The sequence below is a fragment of the Bombina bombina genome, chromosome 1 (assembly GCF_027579735.1).
Source record: "Bombina bombina isolate aBomBom1 chromosome 1, aBomBom1.pri, whole genome shotgun sequence".
In the NCBI taxonomy this organism is placed as follows: Eukaryota; Metazoa; Chordata; class Amphibia; order Anura; family Bombinatoridae; genus Bombina; species Bombina bombina.
The window spans coordinates 1,361,040,578-1,361,063,065 of NC_069499.1; the positions used below are offsets into that span (position 1 = coordinate 1,361,040,578).

Sequence of the window (22,488 nt, forward strand, 5' to 3'; positions counted from 1 at the left end):
TTGTTTCCCACATCACTTGTTATTTTGGATAGCTGCTGGTGCACAAGCAATTCGGTTTCTCCCTTGCCTGTTTGTTTGCCCTTGTATAAACAAAAAATTCTTAGCAAGGTAGGAGACAAAAACCTACATATTAATGCAAGAACAGATCTATAGGATTTACATAGAGATCAACAATGGCAAGCCATTAGAGAATGGTATAATGAAGAGGGAGTCAAAACGTATTAGAAGGCTATGTTGTTATCCCCTGAGGTTCTGGTAGGACGGTAGTTATTTGGAATGTCATCAGACCACAAGGACAATATTCTAAAAGGGAGTCTCTTGATTACTCAATGCTTGAGGCAGTTTCTTACTCTGTTCATTGTTCTTTGTCCAGGTGTATAACGTGTGGGGTAGGCTGATCATCAACCGCTAGCTCTACACAGGTTATTTGTGTAATGCTGCTTATACAGATATCACAAAACAAAACTCCTATTGTATAATACTAAGGGCCCTATTCTCTAAAACTCTCTTGTCTGGCAAGATTCTTTAAAGGGACAGTATACACATTTTCATATAACTGCATGTAATAGACACTACTATAAAGAATAAGATGCACAGATACTGATATAAAAATCCAGTATAAAACTGTTTAAAAACTTACTTAGAAGCTGTCAGTTTAGCTCTGTTGAAAAGGTAGCTGGAAAGTCCACTGCAAGTGGCAAACAAGACACCCCCCTCTCCCCCTTCTTTTGCATATGAAAAGACCCTTTACACAAACAGGAGCAAGCTGGAGAAGGTAGCTGACAGTATTCACATAAAACTTTGGGGCTTGGTTAGGAGTCTGAAAATTTAGAGTAATGTTATTTAAAAATAAGCAAAACTATACATTTATTTAAAAAAAACAACTTTATGGGCTATATAAATAGATCATCTACAAAACATTTATGCAAAGAAAAAATGAGTGTATAATGTCCCTTTAAAGGGACACTGAACCCAAATTTTTTCTTTCGTGATTCAGATAGAGCATGACATTTTAAGCAACTTTCTAATTTACTCCTATTATCAAATTTGCATAATTTTCTTGGTATCTTTATTTGAAATGCAACAAACTGGGTTGTCCTTGCTGATTGAACATCACCAATAAACAAGTGCTGTCCATGGTGCTGAACTAAAAATTTGCTATCTCCTTAGCTTAGATTCCTTCTTTTTCAAATAAAGATAGCAAGAGAACGAAGAAAAAATGATAATAGGAGTAAATTAGAAAGTTGCTTAAAATTGCATGCTCTATCTGAATCATGAAAGAAAAAAAATTGTTCAGTGTCCCTTTAAACTTTTGTTTCTCATTAAGGGGAGTTCACTAATATGCTTTATTTACAATGTAATCTTTAGTAAAATAAGCTGATTATTTTTTTTCCCCCTCTTTCCTAGAATGTTTTTGAGAATTGTGCCCTAAACAAGGCAATCAAATTAACATTGGAGGGGTTGTCTCACCTTTTTGATTTGCTAGCATTGGGTTAGAAGCTCACTTTTTACTTTGAACTAGGTTTTACTCTTTGCAGGCATGTGTCAGCCAGGCGTGTTCCAGCAAGCTGCTCTTCATGAGTATAGTATGTCTGGCTTGGAGGAGAGAGGTGGATGTGACTAATCTAAACATAGTGCAATCTATAGACATAAAATATTGAGCTTTGAAAATAAACAATAATAATAAAACGCGGGTGTTTTGTCAGCTGTGATGAAAGTATTCCATGATTAAAGTGAAGATAGTGAGAAATTTCCATTCGGGCCACATTGTCAAATTTGACAAATTCCTTTTTTATAAAGAAATCATTGTAAAAACTAAGTATGTATATTAAAGGGACAGTCAAGTCAAAAGTAAACTTTCATGATTTAGAATATGCAATTTTAAACAACTTTCCAATGTACTTTGATCATTACATTTGCTTTTTGTTCTTTGGTATTTTTTTTTTAACACTAAAACAGGGTAGGCTTATGCTAATTTCTAAGCCCTTGAAGGCTGCCTCTTATCTCAGTGCATTTGACAGCTTTTCAGATAGACAGCACTAGTTCATGTGTGCCATATAGATAACATTGTGCTTGCTTAAGTGGAGTTATCAGAGCAAAGCATTTGACTTATTTAGTCTACATATACTAATTCCCAACTTAACAGAAAATAAATTTACAGCAAGACATGGAAACTCTATATTTAGTAGGGATGCACCGATACTAGTATCGGTGCCGATACTGAGCATTTGCATTAGTACTCGTGCAAAATGCTCCGATAGCTAAACCGATACGGCAGGTGCCTACTCTGCACTGTTACAGTGCTGGGAGAGAGGCTGGGAAGGAGGGACGCGACGAGAGGTAACTTCTGCCCTTAGAGCTGCTTCAGCACACTGCTCCCTCACGCTCCTTGTAATGTGGGGTGCTATGACTGCGCTAGTTCAGACACTCTCAAAATGAAAAGTTGTCAACTCCCTGGTGCTCATCAGCTTCAGCGCGACTCACTGGAGCACAGAGAGCAGCGGGACTGATCTGGGGTTCTCACGTTTCCTAGGAAACAGTTAACCCACCCCACCCCACACCAGAAGGCAAAGGGGGTGGTGTCCACCTGTCACTCCAGTCCCAACGAGAGTGCTCTTTGATGATCACATGGGCAGATGCAGCGTATCAGTGTTCAGCATATATATGGACAGTGCTGCATAGGAACCTATGTTTTGGCTGAGGTATGTGGTATTATCGTGAGGGGATTTAGCATTGATGTGATTTTATCGTTTTACTTTCACTACTCTACAGAGCACATTTAAAAGTAACGCTGTGATTTAAAACATATGTGACACCATCATTCATTTTTATAGGAAGTGTAAGGCAAATGTTGGTTTTTATTTGACGCTTCATTTTAATGAAGTAGTAAAACTACAAATAATTTTAGCTTTGTAAATTTAATTAGCTGATGAACTTTTACTCCATTTGTTAAATTCCCCATACCTTATTTTGTCAGCTCACAGTGTGACCAATAGTTCTAATAAGTTACTGAATCTGATTGGAACTTGACAAGTAACTATAAAAGGCTCAGCACAGTGCACAATTAAGAATTTAACCCCGTCTGCAATACTGTTGAACGCAGGATTATTGGTAGGTTACAAATAGATATGAGGTCTAGACTGTGCCCATGAAAATCTAACCTGCAAAAGAATGTCTGGGTATTAGAGAGAGATGCGCTGCATTCCTGCAGTCTTTCTACTCCCTGTACCTTCCAGTTTTTCTTTGCCTCTCCAAGAAGTAAGTGAAGTATTGAGGGGCTCAAGCAAAAGTGGGTTCTTTGACCATGTGTTCCCCTCCATAAGGGGAATTTTGAAAAAGAGGGGTTTAGGAGAGTACTAGGCTGTGCATTGTAAATCTCATGCGTGTAGTCTTTAATCTCAACCCTGCCATATGTGTAGCTGGGTTTGGTCATTTAGCCTCTCCTTGTTTGGCCATACTGTACTCTCAATCAAATTCCTTTACTGTCAGTTACAGTACTCAATGGACTCTCTACTGAATGGCAGCTGGGTAAGCTCAGTGAAGGGAGTAAAAGCTTGGGGTAAGTACTTTCTCCCACACAGTCCACAGGCTATCAGTAGCTACATTTAGCTTTGTATAGCATAGTCAGAGGACTTTATATAAGGCAATAAAGTGCAAAGGTCTGGTGTACCACTGTATTGTTATTAGTGTGGGACAAGTTAGACTGCTATTCAGAGGGTCCAGGCATATTTCTGGGAACTTTTTGATGAGAAGTATCCTCTGAGCTTGTGCATCTGCAACTTTAGTGTGTACTAGTGCTGTCGGTCTTCCCTGAATGTTTGGTTTATTTTGTGCAGTGCCATTCTCTGGTAGCATGGGGGGGATACTTTTTTTTTTTTTCCCGCATTCGCTGCAGCTTTGCGCTTTCGCTTCTTCTCCCCTCCTCACAGCACAGCAGCTATTTCCTCAAATCAGATGCTCCAGTTTTGTCTCTGGACTATAACGTGAATCAGGAGGGAGTAAGGTGCTCTGCACCAGGAGTGAAGGAGGGATTGTTTCTGGCAGCATTATTTGGTTTGTATTTCTGCTGTTATGATACAGCTATAATGTTTTGGGACCCATATTAAATGTATAGGGGTATATATTTTCTGAAGATCAGAGACTCTATTCCTGATCAAAATTCTAAGGATAATACTTTTATTTTTAAGGTTGAACATTAGCACACTTTGCTTCGGGAGGTGTTACAGAATTTAGGGGTTCAGGACTAGAAGCTGGTGGAGGATGTATGTTAAACAACTGGTCTTTTTAAGGCAACAATTTATATTATTTCCAAGGCATGGAACAAACCTGGGGTTCCTTTTATTCAGTCTTCAAAATCTAAGATGATGTTTCCGATTCCTGCTTCCAATCTGGAGGTTTGATAGTCAATTTCAAATGTTAACAGAGCATTTCCCACATTAGAGAACCACCGTTCCTTTGGAGGATAGTACTTCTCTTAGAGATCCCATAAGACAGGAAGCTAGAAGGCTATCTTAGAAAAACATTTTTTCAAGGGGAGTCTTGTTTCAAACGTGCCCATGCAAAAAATATTTCCTTAGCTTTTCCTACTAGAAGGGCTTTATGGCTGAAGTCTGGTCTGCTGACATGGTTTCAAAGAATAGATTTTTAACTTTAAACCTTGAACAAACAAAACCTTTCCTTTTGAAAGATAGATGCCATCATTTCCACGTTTACAGGCAGTAAGTGAGCTTTTCCCCTAATACATTTTAAGTCTAATGGCAGACCCAATAATAGATTTTTTTTCCTTTTCATCAGTCTCTAACCCAGAAGTCGATAAACATTCAGGTGGACATGGAAACCTAATCCATTCTGGAACAAATCTAAGCAGAACAAGAAGTCTCCCAATTCTTTCTCAACATGATGGTGTGGCCACTGACCCATACTTGTTACTGGTAGGGGGCAGACTGTGACCAGGCCTTGTGAAGAAGGCTGTCTGTTCAGGATCCTTGGGTACTAGATATAGTATCTCAGGGTTACAGAATAGGTTTTTGGTCACAACCTCCTTGGGGGTGGTTTCTTCTGCCACATGTTCCAAAGATTCCCAAGAAGAAAAATACCTTTTTTCAGCATGTTCATGAGCTGGTACTCATGGGAGTGGTGGTACCTGTCCTTCCTTCATCATTGTTTCTTCTCCAATCTTTTCATTGTTCTAAAGAAGGAAGGGAACCTTCATACTCCTTTTCGGATCTGAAAACAAGTTTTTGAGAGTTCCTTCTTTAAAGATGGAAACTATCAGAACTATTCTTCCTTTAGTTCCACAGGGTCAGTTTGACCATAGTAAATTTATATTCCTATTCACAAAGAGCACCATCAGTTTATTTGATTTGTTGTTCAGGACAACCACTTCCAATTTGTAGCTCTTCCGTTTGCCAAGGTGTTTTTTTTTTTGTCAGGGCCCAAGACATAGTTGTAGCGCCTTACCTGGATGTAATTTTGGTTCAGGCTCCATTTTTACCTTTAGCAAAATATCACACCAACAAACTACTGTTGTATCTTCACAATCATGGCTTGAAGTTAAGAGTTCTTTGATTCTGCAGACATGGGTCTCCTTAGGAAAAATAATGGCCTCTGTGGAAATGCATCTGAATTTGACAGAAAAATGCAAACTCAAACTTCAGTCAGCTTGCCTAAAGCTTCAGTCTTTGTCTTGGCCTTCGGTGACTCAGTCCATGGAGGTAGTGGGTCTGATGGTGGCAGCGTCAGATGCTATTCCGTTTGCATGTTTTCATCTGCATCCTCTTCAACTTTGCATGTTGAATCTCTCAAATTATTCAATTAAATCTTTCTGACAGACATTTTTTTTAATTTTTATTTATTTATAAAATATTTTACCACAAAGGATACATTGAGATTTCTCTCGTTTTCAAGTATGTCCTGGGAGCACAAAACATTGCAATTGATACAATAGGGTACAATAAAATACAATAATAATAATACACAATATATGCAAAATATGTAATCAACCATGACAGTTGCATTCTGTTTTGAGATATGTAGAGAGGGATCTCTTAATGATATTAGGCTTGGGGAAGGTTTGAAAGTGTGCGGGAGGTCATTCCATAACTGTGGCGCTCTGTAGGAAAAGGAGGATCAAGCTGCTTTCTTTTTGTATTGAGGCAAGCTAAATAATGTGCTGGTACTGGATCGGAGGTTATAGGAGGTGGGAATAGCCGGTAGGAGAGCATTCTGCTCACGTAGGGTGGGAGCTTCCCAATTGCTTTCTTGGTGGACATCTTCAGAGCCTATCTCAGAGAATGGCTTTCCTTCCTCCATCTTGGGACATAATTACCACAGAAGTGAGTGTCTTGTGTTTGGGTGCAGTCTGGTGGTCTCAGAGATCGCAGGAAGTCTGGTCTTCCCAGGTGGCAAGAATACCAATCTATGTTCTAGACCTTCATTTTATTTTCAGGGCTCTACAGGCTTGGCCTTTTGGAGCGTTACTTTATCGGCATTCTGTTCTGAGCACAGTTCCATCAGTGTACAGTTTCAGTAATTCACATTCCAGGAGTCAACAATTGGAAGGCAGACTATTTGAGTGATCCATCTGTACAGCAATGGGTCTCTTAAACTGGATTTTATTCAGCGTTGTGGTCTTCTGTATATAATGGCGTCTCATCTGAATTACAAGCTTCCCAGGTATAGCACTTGTTCCAGGGACCCCTGTGACGATTAAGCACTTCACTCATCACAAATGGGGAGGGGGTGGGCATGAAGGGGTTAATAACACTAAACCTCTGGTTCCCTAAAACCTTTATCTCTACAAAGGACCTTAAAGGGACACTGAACCCAAATTTTTTCTTTAGTGATTCAGATAGAGCATGCACTTTTAAGCATCTTTCTAATTTACTCCAATTATCAAATTTTCTTCTTTATCTTGCTATCTTTATTTGAAAAAGAAGGCATCTAAGCTTCGGAGCCAGTCAATTTTTGGTTCAGCGCACTGGACAGAACGTGTTTATTGCTGGGTGAATTTATCCACCAATCAGAAAAATACAACCCAGGTTGCTCATCAAAAATGGGCCGGCATCTAAACTTTCATTCTTGCTTTTCAAATAAAGATACCAAGAGAATGAAGAAAATTTGATAATAGGAGTAAATTAGAAAGTTGCTTAAAATTGCATGCTCTATCTGAATCCCAAAATAAAAAATTTGGGTTCAGTGTCCCTTTAAAGTGACACCAAATTAACCCCCAAATCCTGTCCACACCACCCCAGTTTAACAAATCACTGCCACCACCAAGAACCCTGAATAAAGGGGTGTCTTGGAATCCCAAATAACTCACACATGTTAACAATTAGGTAACGTGTCTCTTAACCTTGTCTCTTCAGTGTGTGAATTCAGATATTAGAGACCATAGACAGAATTAGATTTTCTATGTGTTTTAATAACAAAAATGTGATGGAAGGTCCCTATTATCCTATAGGGAAGGTGGGAAGGAGGCATATAACCTTAAACCTATTGGTGTATTCCTAGGTGCACCAGTAGGTAGTGCCTAATGCCTATATAACATGGTTTATATTGTAGGTAGAGGAAAGAAGCATTATAGTGGCACACTTAAAGGTTTATAGTACCTGGAGAATATAAATGGAAGGTAGATATGTTATAACCAAAATAGACCAAAAAATATTAAAATATACCTTTTATTCAATATGCATTAAAAGAGATGTGGGGACCATGCCACCAATAAAACCAATGTGTGTGATTAGCGTGTTAGTGTAAATTAAAAACGTTATCAATGATGCGCACTGCTAGTCCTCCAAAGGCAAAACTAAATGTTTTGTCAAATAATCAATTAAAGGTAGTTGTGTACATTTTGTATATAGTCTCCTAAGTAAGATATATCATCGCCCTAACAATCAGTCAGGATCAACACTATATATCAGGGTAAGAACTGTAACGCCGTGGTGATAGGCTAAAACAAATAAGGGTATATATGTATTGGCACACCGTAGTCTTAATTACAGTAATATTCTATGTCCACAATAAGTAAGCTTTATAGCAATACAGTGCTCTCAAAAGTCAATACCCATCTTTTATTACCTACTAATACCGTAACAACTTGCGTTATAGTTATAAAATTGTTAAATATAAATTACTTAGAGAGTAGTAAATAGCTTTAGCGTATAGCGGTGGACACTTAAATACCCCACTGTATTGTTAATCAATCTATTTAAAGCGATCTCCCATAGTGGAGATAGTAAGCCCCACAATAATTACTAAATTATTAAACAGTAGAGTGAGTAGCGTTATAAAAACTTATTGCCAGATAGGCCAACAGTTAGACCGCTAAGTACAATTAGGTATTTAAAACTATAATACTATCTATTTCAACAACATTATAAACAACGGAGGACAAGCAGTGCGTACGCCTGACGCGCGTTTCGCATCTGCTTTATCAAAGGCAGCTCGCGCCTTCCAAGTAACTTCCTTTTAAAGGCCAAGCGGCCAATCAGGTTCTCACGATGTGACGTCTTGTATTTGGTCATCCAATCACATTATGCCTACTCGCGATAGGCTAATAGCAGAGGGTGTGTTGCAGCTTGAGGCGTGTGTACCAAATTACGTATTTGCACACGCCTCCCTGTCAGAAAATAACAACAAAAGTAAAGACAAACTAGCGGACCCAAACTGGGTATTAGAAACTTAACAATTAATTTTCCCCATACCTAAGAAATGACAAATGTATAACGTACTGTATGTTTTCAACATGAGGATATCCAAACCACAAAGTATAGGACCAGTGTGTACATACAAGGATTGATAATGAATTTGGTGTTATACATGTCCAAATTGGATCTTTGTATAAACCAAATAGATCCTAATACTTTGTTCTGTGTCAGTTATTCCTCAAATAGAAATAAATCTGTTATGATCATTTCTACGCTAATTTGAACACTTTTCCTTTCTACATAATTGCAAACATTCAATTTAAGAATGCGATAATCTCTGAATTTATATTTCACACAAAGAAATATAGATCATTGTTAAGATTCTAATACCCAGTTTGGGTCCGCTAGTTTGTCTTTACTTTTGTTATTTTCTGACAGGGAGGCGTGTGCAAATACGTAATTTGGTACACACGCCTCAAGCTGCAACACACCCTCTGCTATTAGCCTATCGCGAGTAGGCATGTGATTGGATGACCAAATACAAGACGTCACTCACATCGTGAGAACCTGATTGGCCGCTTGGCCTTTAAAAGGAAGTTACTTGGAAGGCGCAAGCTGCCTTTGATAAAGCAGATGCGAAACGCGCGTCAGGCGTACGCACTGCTTGTCCTCCGTTGTTTATAATGTTGTTGAAATAGATAGTATTATAGTTTTAAATACCTAATAGTACTTAGCGGTCTAACTGTTGGCCTATCTGGCAATAAGTTTTTATAACGCTACTCACTCTACTGTTTAATAATTTAGTAATTATTGTGGGGCTTACTATCTCCACTATGGGAGATTGCTTTAAATAGATTGATTAACAATACAGTGGGGTATTTAAGTGTCCACCGCTATACGCTAATGCTATTTACTACTCTCTAAGTAATTTATATTTAACAATTTTATAACTATAACGCAAGTTGTTACGGTATTAGTAGGTAATAAAAGATGGGTATTGACTTTTGAGCGCACTGTATTGCTATAAAGCTTACTTATTGTGGACATAGGATATTACTGTAATTAAGACTACGGTGTGCCAATACATATATACCCTTATTTGTTTTAGCCTATCACCACGGCGTTACAGTTCTTACCCTGATATATAGTGTTGATCCTGACTGATTGTTAGGGCGATGATATATCTTACTTAGGAGACTATATACAAAATGTACACAACTACCTTTAATTGATTATTTGACAAAACATTTAGTTTTGCCTTTGGAGGACTAGCAGTGCGCATCATTGATAACGTTTTTACTTTACACTAACACACTAATCACACACATTGGTTTTATTGGTGGCATGGTCCACACATCTTTTAATGCATATTGAATAAAAGGTATATTTTAATATTTTTTGGTTATAACATATCTACCTTCCATTTATATTCTCCAGGTACTATAAACCTTTAAGTGTGCCACTATAATGCTTCTTTCCTCTACCTACAATATAAACCTTAATAACAAAAATACCAATACAGGTTTCATAGTGCCAAATTATAAAAACATTCAAAATGACATATATGCAAAGTTACAATTCTTTCAAATAAAATGGGACATAAAATAACACTATCTAAGCTTATTGCCAATTTTTTGAGATATGTGGAGAACCTCTTTTAGATGTTAGCTGCTTGTGTCCCAGGCTGGTTCTGACTAAAGTTCTCTGTTGCCTTTTAGTTAAAACTCGGCTTCTTCTTTGTCTTGTCAAGGCCCCCGACCTTGTTATAATTTACTCACAGTATCAGGAAGCACCATCCACCAGAAGAAGAGGGGTGTCTTGAGACCACAGCATTCCTGAACACAGATGTTACCCAAAGAAAGAACAGTTCAGATTAACCTGACAATGCTGAGACCACAATACCACCTCTGCTGGGTGGCTAATCCAGGTATCAACTCTTCCTCCTGAGTGTATCATGCCAACCCCAAAGCAGAATTGATAGGTGCTCTAGCAGTTCCTTGGCCTTTTCAGCAAGTCTAATCTTTTTCCTTCAGTTGTGCTTTTGTCGAATAATTGCTAGTCTCAAACAGGAGCATACGTCGGCCATTTTGATAGCTCCTGCATGGCCATGCAGATCTGGTTCAGATGCCCAGTACTCTGCCTCATTATCCAGATCTTTTATCTCAAGGTCCATTCTTACATCAAAATCTGCAATCTCTGAATTTGACTGCTTGGAGATTGAACAGTTAATTGCCCAAAGGGGGTTTTCAGATTTGGTGGTAAATACACTTATCCAGGTTCATAAACCTGTTTCTAGGAAGATATATCATTAGATATGGAAGATTTATCTTTTCTGTTATGTTTAGAGATTTTAGTTGGTATTCATTTAGAATTCCTAGAATTCTACAATTTCTTCAGGTTTGTTTGGTTAAGGGTTTGTCACTGAGTACTTCAAAGGTTCATATTTCTGCTCTTTCTGTGTTATTCCACCGGAAGATAGCCAGACTTCTAGATATTCATGCATTTGTACAAGCTGTATACAGACTCAGACTGGTTGTAAAGCCATTTACTCCTCCATGGATTTTTATTGTTTAAAACAATACATAATCCCTTTATTGCCCATTCCCCAGTTTTGCATAGCTAATACGGTTATATTTTTATTTTACTTTTTTTACCTTTGTAATTACCTTGTATCTATGCCTCTGCAGACTGCCCCCTTTTCTCAGTTCTTTTGATAGACATGCAGTTTAGTGAAACAGTGCTTACTCATAAATAACTCCATGGGAGTGAGTACATATCTATATGGCACACATGAACTAGCACTATCTGACTGTGAAAAACTGTCAAAATGCACTGAGATAAGACAGACTTCAACGACTTAGAAATCAGTTTGAGCCTACCTAGGTTTAACTTTCAACAAAGAATACCAAAGGAAGAAAGCAAATTTGATGATAAAAGTAAATTAGAAATTGCATGCCCTAACTAAATCAGGAAAGTTTAATTTTGACTTGACTGTCCCTTTTTACTTGGTGTTGAGTATCGTCACTCTCCTCTGTTTGAACCTATTTATGAGTTGGATATTAAGCTACTGTCTTGGAAAGTTTTATTTCTTCTCACAATTGAATTATCAGCGCTTTCTTGTGAAGTGCCAATTTGTTTTTCATCAAGATAAGATTTTCGTTCCTTCATTATGTCCCAATCCGAAGAATTTAAAAGAACGTTTATTGCATAATTTAGATGTAGTTAGAGCTTTAAAATATTATCTGCAAACTACTTTTCAGTTCAGACAATCTTCCGTTTTGTTAATTTTTTGGGGAAGCATAAGGGCCAGAAGGCTATAAAAGCTAAAGAATTTGATTTATACAGCTTACTTGGAGGCGGGATAGTCTCCTCCTCTACTGCTCATTCTACCTGTTCTGTCTGTAGAATCTGGGCATGGGCATTCAATAATGAGGCTTCAGTGGATCAGCTTTGTAAGGCAGCAACTTGGTCATCATTACACTTTTTTTTTTTTTTTTTTACCATTTTCCACTTTTTATGTTTTTTGCTGAGGCTGCCTTTGGCAGGACAGTTCTTCAGGTTGTATTGTCTAGTAAATAGGTGCCTGCCTTCATTTTGTCCTACCCGTTTTTCGTGGACTTCACAGCTTGGGTATTATTTCCCAATAGTAAGGACTTGTGGACTCTCACCACCTTTTATGCTTACCTGATAAATTCATTTATTTCTTGAGATTCCATGAGACCCACCCAAGTTTTCTTTCTCGTTGGTGGCAGTTCTAGTTTGCACCTCTTTACCCTACTGTCTTTCCTACTTTGTGTTTCTCCTCTACTTATGTATATATAAGACTGGGAGGGTTTAAAAATTCTGGTGTATGATGTCTCTGCTTCCTCCTGGTGGCCAGTAATATGTATTCATGGACTCTCACCACCAATAAATAAATGTGTTATGTAGGATTATTTTTTATTTACGGTCTTTAAAGTATTTGACTTGGACCTTTCTTGTGGCTTTATCCAAAGCTAAGTGTGTTTCTGATTTACAGCTGCTTATTTCCCTTGCTATCTGATTTCACCCCCCCCCCCCCCTTCAGGATAAGTTAGTGTGCAGAACTCCCCTGGTCTGGCTGCTCCCCCACACATGTGAAAACCATGCAGCAGGCACTTGGATTTTCCAAAGACTAATAAAAACTAATTTCAGTTGTGTGCTACAAGGCTTGACAATTTTGGAAACTACTCAAAAATAGAATTTCCAGTTAAACATTTTTAGGAATCGGATATGGATATATAAAATACTTCTATTTATTGCGTTATTTTTGGAGCAATTTTTTTGCCGCGAAGTCACTCCTGTTATGACGCAAATTTTGTCATTTCCTGTTAATCTTGGCGCCAAGTTTTTTTTTTTTTTTTTTTTTTTTTTTTTTTTTTCTTTTCTCAGCATTTGCATCATCTTTGTTGGCGTCATTGTTGTTGTTATATTAAGTCTCTCCCTCTTTTGCTCTCTGCTTTCATTTGTTACAGAGGGCTATGATATTTGCTTTTGTTTTTCATATAAGCATTTTTTCCATTCCTGAAACTGCTAGTTTGAGGAAATTGGATATTTCTCTTGTTAAGTGTATCCAGTCCACGGATCATCCATTACTTATGGAATATATTCTCCTTCCCAACAGGAAGCTGCAAGAGTCCACCCACAGCAAAGCTGCTATATAGCTCCTCCCCTAACTGCCATATTCAGTCATTCTCTTGCAAGCCTCAACATAGATAGGAGGTCGTGAGAGTCTGTGGTGCTTTCTACTTAGTTTATTCTTCAATCAAAAGTTTGTTATTTTTAAATGGCACCGGAGTGTGCTGTTTATCTCAGGCAGTATTTGGAAGAAGAATCTGCCTGCGTTTTTCTATGATCTTAGCAGACGTAACTAAGATCCATTTGCTGTTCTCACACATTCTGAGGAGTGGGGTAACTTCAGAGGGGGAATGGCGTGCAGGTTTTCCTGCAGATAAGGTATGTGCAGTAAAATATTTTTCTAGGAATGGAATTGACTAAGAAAATACTGCCGATACCGAAGTAATGTAAGTAAAGCCTTAAATGCAGCGATAGCGACTGGTATCAGGCTTATTAATAGAGATACATACTCTTATAAAAATGTGTTTTAAAACGTTTGCTGGCATGTTTAATCGTTTTTTAACATATGTTTGGTGATAAAACTTATTGGGGCCTAAGTTTTTTCCACATGGCTGGCTTAAATTTTGCATAGAAACAGTTAACTGAAGCTTCCCACTGTTGGCTGTGGCAGTTTTGTTGTGTCTGTTTTTTAAAAACGTCTGTCATTTTTTTGATCTGTTTTTTGCATTAAGGGGTTAATCATCCATTTGCAAGTGGGTGCAATGCTCTGTTACCTTATTACATGTACTGTAAAAATTTCGTTTGTTTTACTGCCTTTTTTTCACTGTTTTTCAAATTTTGACAAAATTTGTTTCTCTTAAAGGCACAGTAACGTTTTATATATTTGCTTGTTAACTTGATTTAAAGTGTTTTCCAAGCTTACTAGTCTCATTATTAGTCTGTTCTAACATGTCTAACATAGAGGAAGCTCTGTGTTCATTATGTTTTAAAGCCATGGTGGAACCCCAACTTAGAATGTGTACCAGATGTACTGATTTCATGTTAAACAATAAAGATCATTTTTTGTCTTTAAAAACATTATCACCAGAGGATTCTGTCGTGGGGGTAGTTATGCCGACTAACTCTCCCCACGTGTCAGACCTTTTGACTCCCGCTTTAGGGACTCACGCTCAAATGGCGCCAAGTACATCAAGGGCACCCATAGCGTTTCTTTTACCAGGGGATTCTGTCGAGGGGAAAGTTATGCCGACTAACTCTCCCCACGTGTCAGACCCTTCGACTCCCGCTTCAGGGACTCACGCTCAAATGGCGCCAAGTACATCAAGGGCGCCCATAGCGTTTATTTTACAAGACATGGCAAAGGTGGTGAATAATATTCTGGCAGCAGTATTAGTCAGACTACCTGAAATTAAAGGAAAGCAGTTAGCTCTGGGGGTAGATACAGAGCATACAGACGCTTTAAGAACCATGTATGATACTACCTCACAATATGCTTAGTCTGTGGGTGATTTTTTTTGACTCAGGGAAGATGATTTAACCTGATTCTGATATTTCTACATTTAAAATTTATGCTTGAGAACCTCTACTTGTTGCTCAGGGAGGCTTTGGCTGCTCTGAATGAATGTGTACAATCGCAGGGCCAGAGAAATTGTGTAGACTGGATAAATAATATGCAGTGCCGGTGTGTACTGATGTTTTTTCCAATACCTAAAGAGGTTTACTAAAATTTTTTTAATAAGGAATGGGATAGACCAGGTGTGCCGTTCTCTTCCCCTCCTATTTTTTAGAAGAATGTTTTCTAATAGTTACCACCACACGGGACTTCTGGCAGACAGTTCCTAAGGTGGAGAGAAGAGTTTCTACTCTAGCTAAGCGTACCACTACCTCTGATGAGGACAGTTGTGCTTTTTAGATCCAATGGATAAAAAATGTTCATTCAACAGGGTTTTATCCTGCAGCCCCTTGCATACATTGCTTCTGTCACTGCTGCTGCGGCGTTCTGGGTTGAGTCTCTTGATGAGGCTTTACAGTTAAGCGACTCCATTGGATGAATATATTTGACAAGCTTATGCTAGCCAATTCCTTTGTTTTCTGATGCCTTGTTCATTTGACTAGACTAACGGCTAAGAATTCTGTTTTTTACTATACTGGCGCGCAGAGCGCTATGGCTTATATCATGGTCAGCTGTCGTGACTTTAATAAATAAGCTACTTAACTTCCCTTCAAGGGGCAGACCCTAATCGGGCCTGGTTTGAATGAGATTATTGCTTATATCACTGGAGGAAAAGGTCATGCCCTTCCTCAGGATAGGTCCAAATCAAGGGCCAAAAAAAAAAAAAAAAAGTCTAATTTTCGTGCCTTTTAAAAATTTCAGGGCAGGTGTGGCATCCTCTTCCTCTAAGGCAAAACAAGAGGGAATTTTTGCTCAGTCCAAGGCGGTCTGGAGACAATCGGACCTGGAACAAAGATAAGCAGGCCAAGGAGCCTGCTGCTGCCTCTAAGGCAGCATGAAGGAACGGACCCCTATCCGGTAACGGATCCTATAGGGGGCAGACTTTCATTCTTCGCCCAGGCGTGGGCAAGAGATGCCCAGGATCCCTAGGCATTGGAATTTATATCCCAGAGATATCTTCTGGATTTCAAAGATTCCCCCCCAAAAAAAGGGGAGATTTCGCCTTTCACAATTATCTGCAAACCAGATAAAGAAGGAGGCATTCTTACATTGTGTACGAGATCCATCCAGTTCCAAGAGAGGAACAGGGACAGAGTTTTTACTCAAATCTGTTTGTGGTTCCCAAGGAGAGGGAACCTTCAGACCTATTTTGGATCTAAAGATCTTAAACAAATTCCTCAGAATTCCGTCATTTAAGATGGAAACTATTCGTACCATCTTAACTATGATCCAGGAGAGTCAATAGAGGACTACAATGGATTTGAAGGATGCTTATCCTCACATTGTGATGCATAAAGATCACCATCGTTTTTCAGGTTTGCCTTTCTAGACAGGCATTACCAGTTTGTAGCTCTTTCCTTTGGGATATCTACAGCCCCAAGAATCTTTATGGAGGTTCTGGGGTCGCTTTGGCGGTCCTTAGACCGCGGGGCATAGAAGTGGCCCCTTATTTAGACGACATCCTGATACAGGCGTCAAACATCCAAATTGCCCAGTCTCATACGGACGTAGTACTGGCATTTCTGAGATCACATGGGTGGAAAGTGAACAAGGAAAGAGTTCTCTATCCCCAATCTCAAGGGTTTCCCTCCTAGGGACTCTGATAGATTCTGTAGAAATGAAAATTTACCTGACGGAGTCCAGGTTGTCAAAGTTTCTAAATTTCTGCCGTGTTTTTTCATCCCATCCGCGCCCTTCGGTGGCTCAGTACATTAATGAAATCGGTTTAATGGTAGCGGCAAGGGACATAGTACCGTTTGCACGTCTACATTTCAGACCGCTGCAACTATGCATGCTCAGTCAGAGGAACGGGGATTACACAGATTTGTCCCCCTGTTAAACCTGGACCAAGAGACCAGAGATTCTCTTCTCTGGTGACTATGTCGGGTCCATCTGTCCAAGGGTATGACCTTCCGCAGGTCAGATGGGACAATTGTTACAATAGATGCCAGCCTTTTAGGTTGGGATGCAGTCTGGAACTCCCTGAAGGCTCAGGGATAGTGGACTTAGGAGGAGACCCTCCTTCTAATAAATATTCTGGAACTGGGAGTGATATTCCATGCTCTTCAGACTTGGCCTCAGTTAGCAACTCTGAGGTACATCATACTCAGTCGGACAATATACACGACTGCGGCTTACATCAGCCATCAAGGGGGAACAGAAGTTCCCTAGCGATGTTAGAAGTCTTACAATAATTCACTGGACAGAGACTCACTCTTGTCTATCAGCTATCCATATCCCAGGTGTTGGGAGGTGGATTTTCTAAGTCGTCAGACTTTTCTTCCGGGGGAGTGGGATTTCCTCCGGAGGTCAAGACCAAGCAGGAGAGGGCTTTGGTGTTTTTGACAGCGCCTGCGTAGCCACGCAGGACCTGGTATGCAGATCTGGTGGACATGTCATCCTTTCCATCACGGTCTCTGCTTCTGAGACAGGTCCCTCTATCTCAGGGTCCTTTCAACCATCTAAATAGAATCAATCTGAGATGGACTGCCTGGAGACTGAACGCTTGATGTTATCAAAGCATGGCTTCTCCGAGTCAGTCATTGATACCTTAATACAGACATGAAAGCCTGTCTCTAGGAAAATTGAACATAGATATGGTGTAAATATCTGATTGTTAGTAATCCAAGGGTTACTCATGGAGTAAAGTCTGGATTCCCAGGATATTATCTTTTCTCCAAGATGTTTTTGAGAAAAGGGTTGTCAGCTAATTCCTTAAAAGGGGACAGATTTTTACTCTGTCTATTTTTTTGCACAAGCGTCTGGCAGGTATTCTAGACGTTCAGGCATTTGGTCAGGCTTTGGTTAGATCCAAGCCTGTGTTTAAAACTGTTGCTCCGCCATGGAGCTTAAACCTGATTCTTAAGGTTCTTCAAGAAGTTCCGTTTGAACCTTTTTTGTTCCATAGATATCAATCTTTATCTTGGAAAGTTCCTTTTGGGTAGCTAATTCCTCGACTCGTAGAGTCTCCAAGTTATCTGTGTTACAATGTGATTCTCCTTATCTGGTCCTTCGTACGGATAAGGTAGTCCTGCGTACCAACCTGGGTTTTTTCCTAAGGTGGTATCTAACAAGTACATCACTCAAGAGATAGTTGTTCCATGCTTGTATCCTAATCCTTCCTCAAAGAAGGAACGTCTATTACACAATATTGGACGTGGTTTGTGCTTTAAAGTTTTACTTACAAGCTACTACAGTTTTCATCAAACGTTCACCTTGTTTGTTGTCTATTCTGGACAGAGGAGAGGTCAAAAGACTTCAGCAGCCTCTCTGTCTTTTTGGTTAAAAAGCATAATTCATTTAGCTTATGAGACTGCTGGACAGCAGCCTCCTGAAGGGATTACAGCTCATTCTACTAGAGCTGTGGTTTTCACTTGGGCCTTTTTTTTAAATGTGGCTTCTGTTGAACAGATTTACAAGACGGAGTCTTGGTCTGCGCTTCATACTTTTCAAATTTAACAAATTTGATACCTTGCTTCTTCGGAGGCTATTTTTGGGAGAAAGGGTTTTTTACAGGCAGTGGTAACTTCCGTTTAAGTACCTGCCTTGTCCCTCCCATCATCCGTGTACTTTAGCTTTGGTATTGGTATTCCATAAGTAATGGATGATCCGTGGACTGGATACACTTAACAAGAGAAAACATAATTTATGCTTACCTGATAAATTTATTTCTCTTGTAGTGTATCCAGTCCACAGCCCGCCCTGTCACTTTAAGGCAGGTAATTTTTTCATTTGAACTACAGTCACCACTGCACCCTATGGTTTTTCCTTTCTCTCCATGTTTTCGGTCGAATGACTGAATATGGCAGTTAGGGGAGGAGCTATATAGCAGCTTTGCTGTGGGTGGACTCTTGCAGCTTCCTGTTGGGAAGGAGAATATATTCCATAAGTAATGGATGATCCGTGGACTGGATACACTACAAGAGAAATAAATTTATCAGGTAAGCATAAATTATGTTTTTGTTTAAATGTTATTTTTTTCTTTTTTGTTACATTTTTCAAGATGTCTCAAACTGATCCTGCCTCTGATGTTACTGTAAGGAACCAAGTTGCCTGAAAACAAATCTACCAAAGCTAAGTGTGTATGTTGTAAATTGGCTAATCTTCCTTTTTCAGCTGAAGTATGTGGCACTTGTTGTTATGAGAAATTGTTTCATGCTGATTAGTTTCTATAAGTACAAATACATCTACTGTTAAACCTTCAGTGTAATGTACATGATATTCCTGTAGATATAAAAGATTATATTGCTGCAGCCATAGAGAAGGCTATGATGCTATTCCGCATTCAAATAAACGTAAAAGGTCCTACTTCTCATAATTCTGGTGAAGTTTGTATTGACCAACAGCATACTGAAGTAGTGTCTGCTGATGACTTATCTGGCTCAGAGGATCCTACTTTAGACTCTGAAATTGATCTTCCTTTCTTTTTAAGATGGAATATATCTGTTCTTTGTTAAAGCAAGTTCTGTTTATTTTGGGTATTGAGGAATCTAGTCCCCTTGATAACAAGAATAGCAAACGTTTGAGTTCTGTTTTTAAAACTTCTGAGGTTACTCCTGAAGTTTTTTCAATTCCAGATGCTATCTCTAATATTATTACTAAGGAATGGTCTAAGCTTGGTACTTCTTTTACTCCTCCTCCTAGGTTTAAAACATTGTATCCTTTACCTGTGTCTAATTTAGAGCTTTGGGTGAAAGTCCCTAAAGTTGATGGCTCTATTTCTACTCTTGCCAAACGTAATACTATTCCTTTGGGAGATAGTACTTCTTCTTTTAAAGATCCCTTGGATAGGAAGATTGAATCTCATCTTAGGAAGGCATATTTACATACTGGCTATATTCTTAGACCTGCTATTTCTATAGCTGATGTTGCTGCTGCCTCAACTCTTTGGTTGGACAATTTAGCAGAGCAGCTATTGGATCCTGATTTGTCTAACGTTGTTTTACTTCAACATGCTAATCATTTGTGATGCTATATTTGATATTAAGATTGATATTAAATCTATGTCTTTAGCTAGTCTATCTAGAAGAGCTTTATGGCTTAAATCATGAAATGCAGATATGGTGTCTAAATCTAGATTACTATAATCAATCTTTTCAAGGTAATAATTTATCTGGTTCTCAATTGGATTCCATTATCTCCACTATCACTGGGGGTAAGGAAGTTTTTTCTGCCCCAAGATCTAAGGGTAAATTTAAAGCTCCCAATCGTTTTAGTCAGTCTAAGGAACCAAAAAAACACTCCTTACCTTAAGGCCTCTGGTTCCAATTAGAGACCGTCCACAAATTGGAATAAGTCCAAGCCTTATAAGAAACCAAATACTGCCCCTAAGACTGCATGAAGGTGCGGCCCTCAATCCAGTTCAACTGGTGGGGGGCAGACTAAAATTATTTCAAGACATTTGGGCAGATTCTGTCCAAAATCAGTGGATTCAGAATATTGTTTCTCAGGGGTATCGAATAGGTTTCAGAATAAGACCTATGGAAAGATTCTTTCTTTCCCATGTTCCAACAAACCCTGTGAAGGCTCAGGCTTTTCTGAAGTGTTTCAGCCCTAGAGCTTTCAGGGGTGATTGTTCCAGTTCCTCTACATGAACAGGGTTTGGGTTTTTATTCAAATCTGTTCATTGTCCCAAAGAAGGAGGATTCATTCAGACCAATTCTGGATCTGAAAATCGTTTTGTAAGAGTTCCAACTTTCAAGATGGTGATTATAAGGACTATTCTCCATTTTGTTCAGCAAGGTCATTTTATGTCCACAATAGACTTACAGGACGCTTATCTTCAGATTCACCCAGACCACTATCGGTTTCTGAGATTGTCTGTCTTTTTTTCTAGACGGATTGTAAACGGATTGGTACAGAGCAAAGGATACCCATGGAGTGGGTTTGGAAAACAATTAAATTTGCAGACAAGATTTCTGATATACGGTAGAGATATGTTAATGAAATGCTATTGATAAAAAGCGTATTTTGGGTAGTTAGTAACAGGCATAGAAAATATTTACTTACAGTGGCCCTTTAAGTCCCAACATTCGACAATCTCTGTCTTGGTGGTTAAATCATCACTTTATTGTTCAAGGGGCCTCCTTTGTTCATCCTTCCTGTCTGTGATCACAACAAATGCAAGTCTTACAGGTTGGGGAGCTGTCTGTGGGTCTCTGACAGCACAAGGGATTTGGGAACCTCAGGAGGCGAGGTTACCAATCAATATTTTAGAACTCCGTGCTATTTTCAGAACTCTTCAGGCTTGGCCTCTATTGAAGAGAGAACTTTATATTCAATTCCAGACAGACAATATCACAACTGTGGCATATGTCAATCATCAAGGGGTGACTCACAATCCTTAAGCAATGAACGAAGTATCTGTGATCAGTGGCGGCTGGTGACTTTTGAAGATGGGGGAGCACTAGCCCCGCCCCTCAGATGGCCCCGCCCATTTTATTGTGTGTGTATGTGTATATATATATATATATATATATATATATATATATATACATACATACATACATACATACATACATACATACATACATACATACATACATACATACATACATACATACATACATACATACATACATACATACATACATACATACATACATACATACATACATACATACATACATACATACATACATACATACATACATACATACATACATACATACATACATACACACACACACACTATGCCAGTTACCTTAACACATTCTTGTACAAGGTGAGGGCAGTGTGTTATGTGTATTACTGTGTGTTGTATGTACATAACTAACCTGAAAGACAAGAGCACCACATACACACATACACCCTGCAGTTACTATATATATATATATATATATATATATATATATATATACTGGGTACTTGAGTCCTGTCACTGGGGCAGTATAAGGACTTTATAAATATAAATATATATATATATATATATATATATATATATATATATATATATCCTTATACTGCCCCAGTGACAGGACTCAAGTACCCAGTATATATATATATACACCCAGAGACAAGCAGAATACACTTTTTAATAATGTTTAATACACACACTGTCTGACACTAAAGTAAAGGGGCATTTAATTTATATAGGTATCATTGTTATACCTACTATAAGGGGATCCACTGACATACATACATAGAGATACACACATACATACATACATAGTTACACAGAGATGCACAAACTTATACATACACAGAGATACACACATACATTCATGCAGAGATACACACACACAGATAGGCACCAACACATGCACACAGGCACACACAGATATAAGCAGACATACACTTATATATGCAGGGACAGTCACATGCATGGTAATATTATTTTTACAATACTCTTGGGACTTTTTCTTATTCTAAACTTGAGTTCCAGTCCAGCTCATTTAAATGTTCATAACATACAGCAGTGGTAGTGTATTAATAATCTGAGCTGAGGCTGAGCTAACCTTCTTTGTGCCACAGTACATACAGTATATTAAGTATTTTAGAGCATAAAACTTTAGCAACTAACTCACAGACTGACCTCTATCACATAGTTGCTGCTTCAAGTGCCGTGCAGAA

The 22,488-nt window shown here is 38.7% G+C and overlaps 1 protein-coding gene across 6 annotated transcripts in view; it reads left to right on the forward strand.

Annotated features, from left to right (window-relative positions):
• PIP5K1A (phosphatidylinositol-4-phosphate 5-kinase type 1 alpha) overlaps positions 1-22,488 on the forward strand; it is a 175,341-nt gene that overhangs the window by 22,176 nt on the left and 130,677 nt on the right. The window lies entirely within an intron of this gene.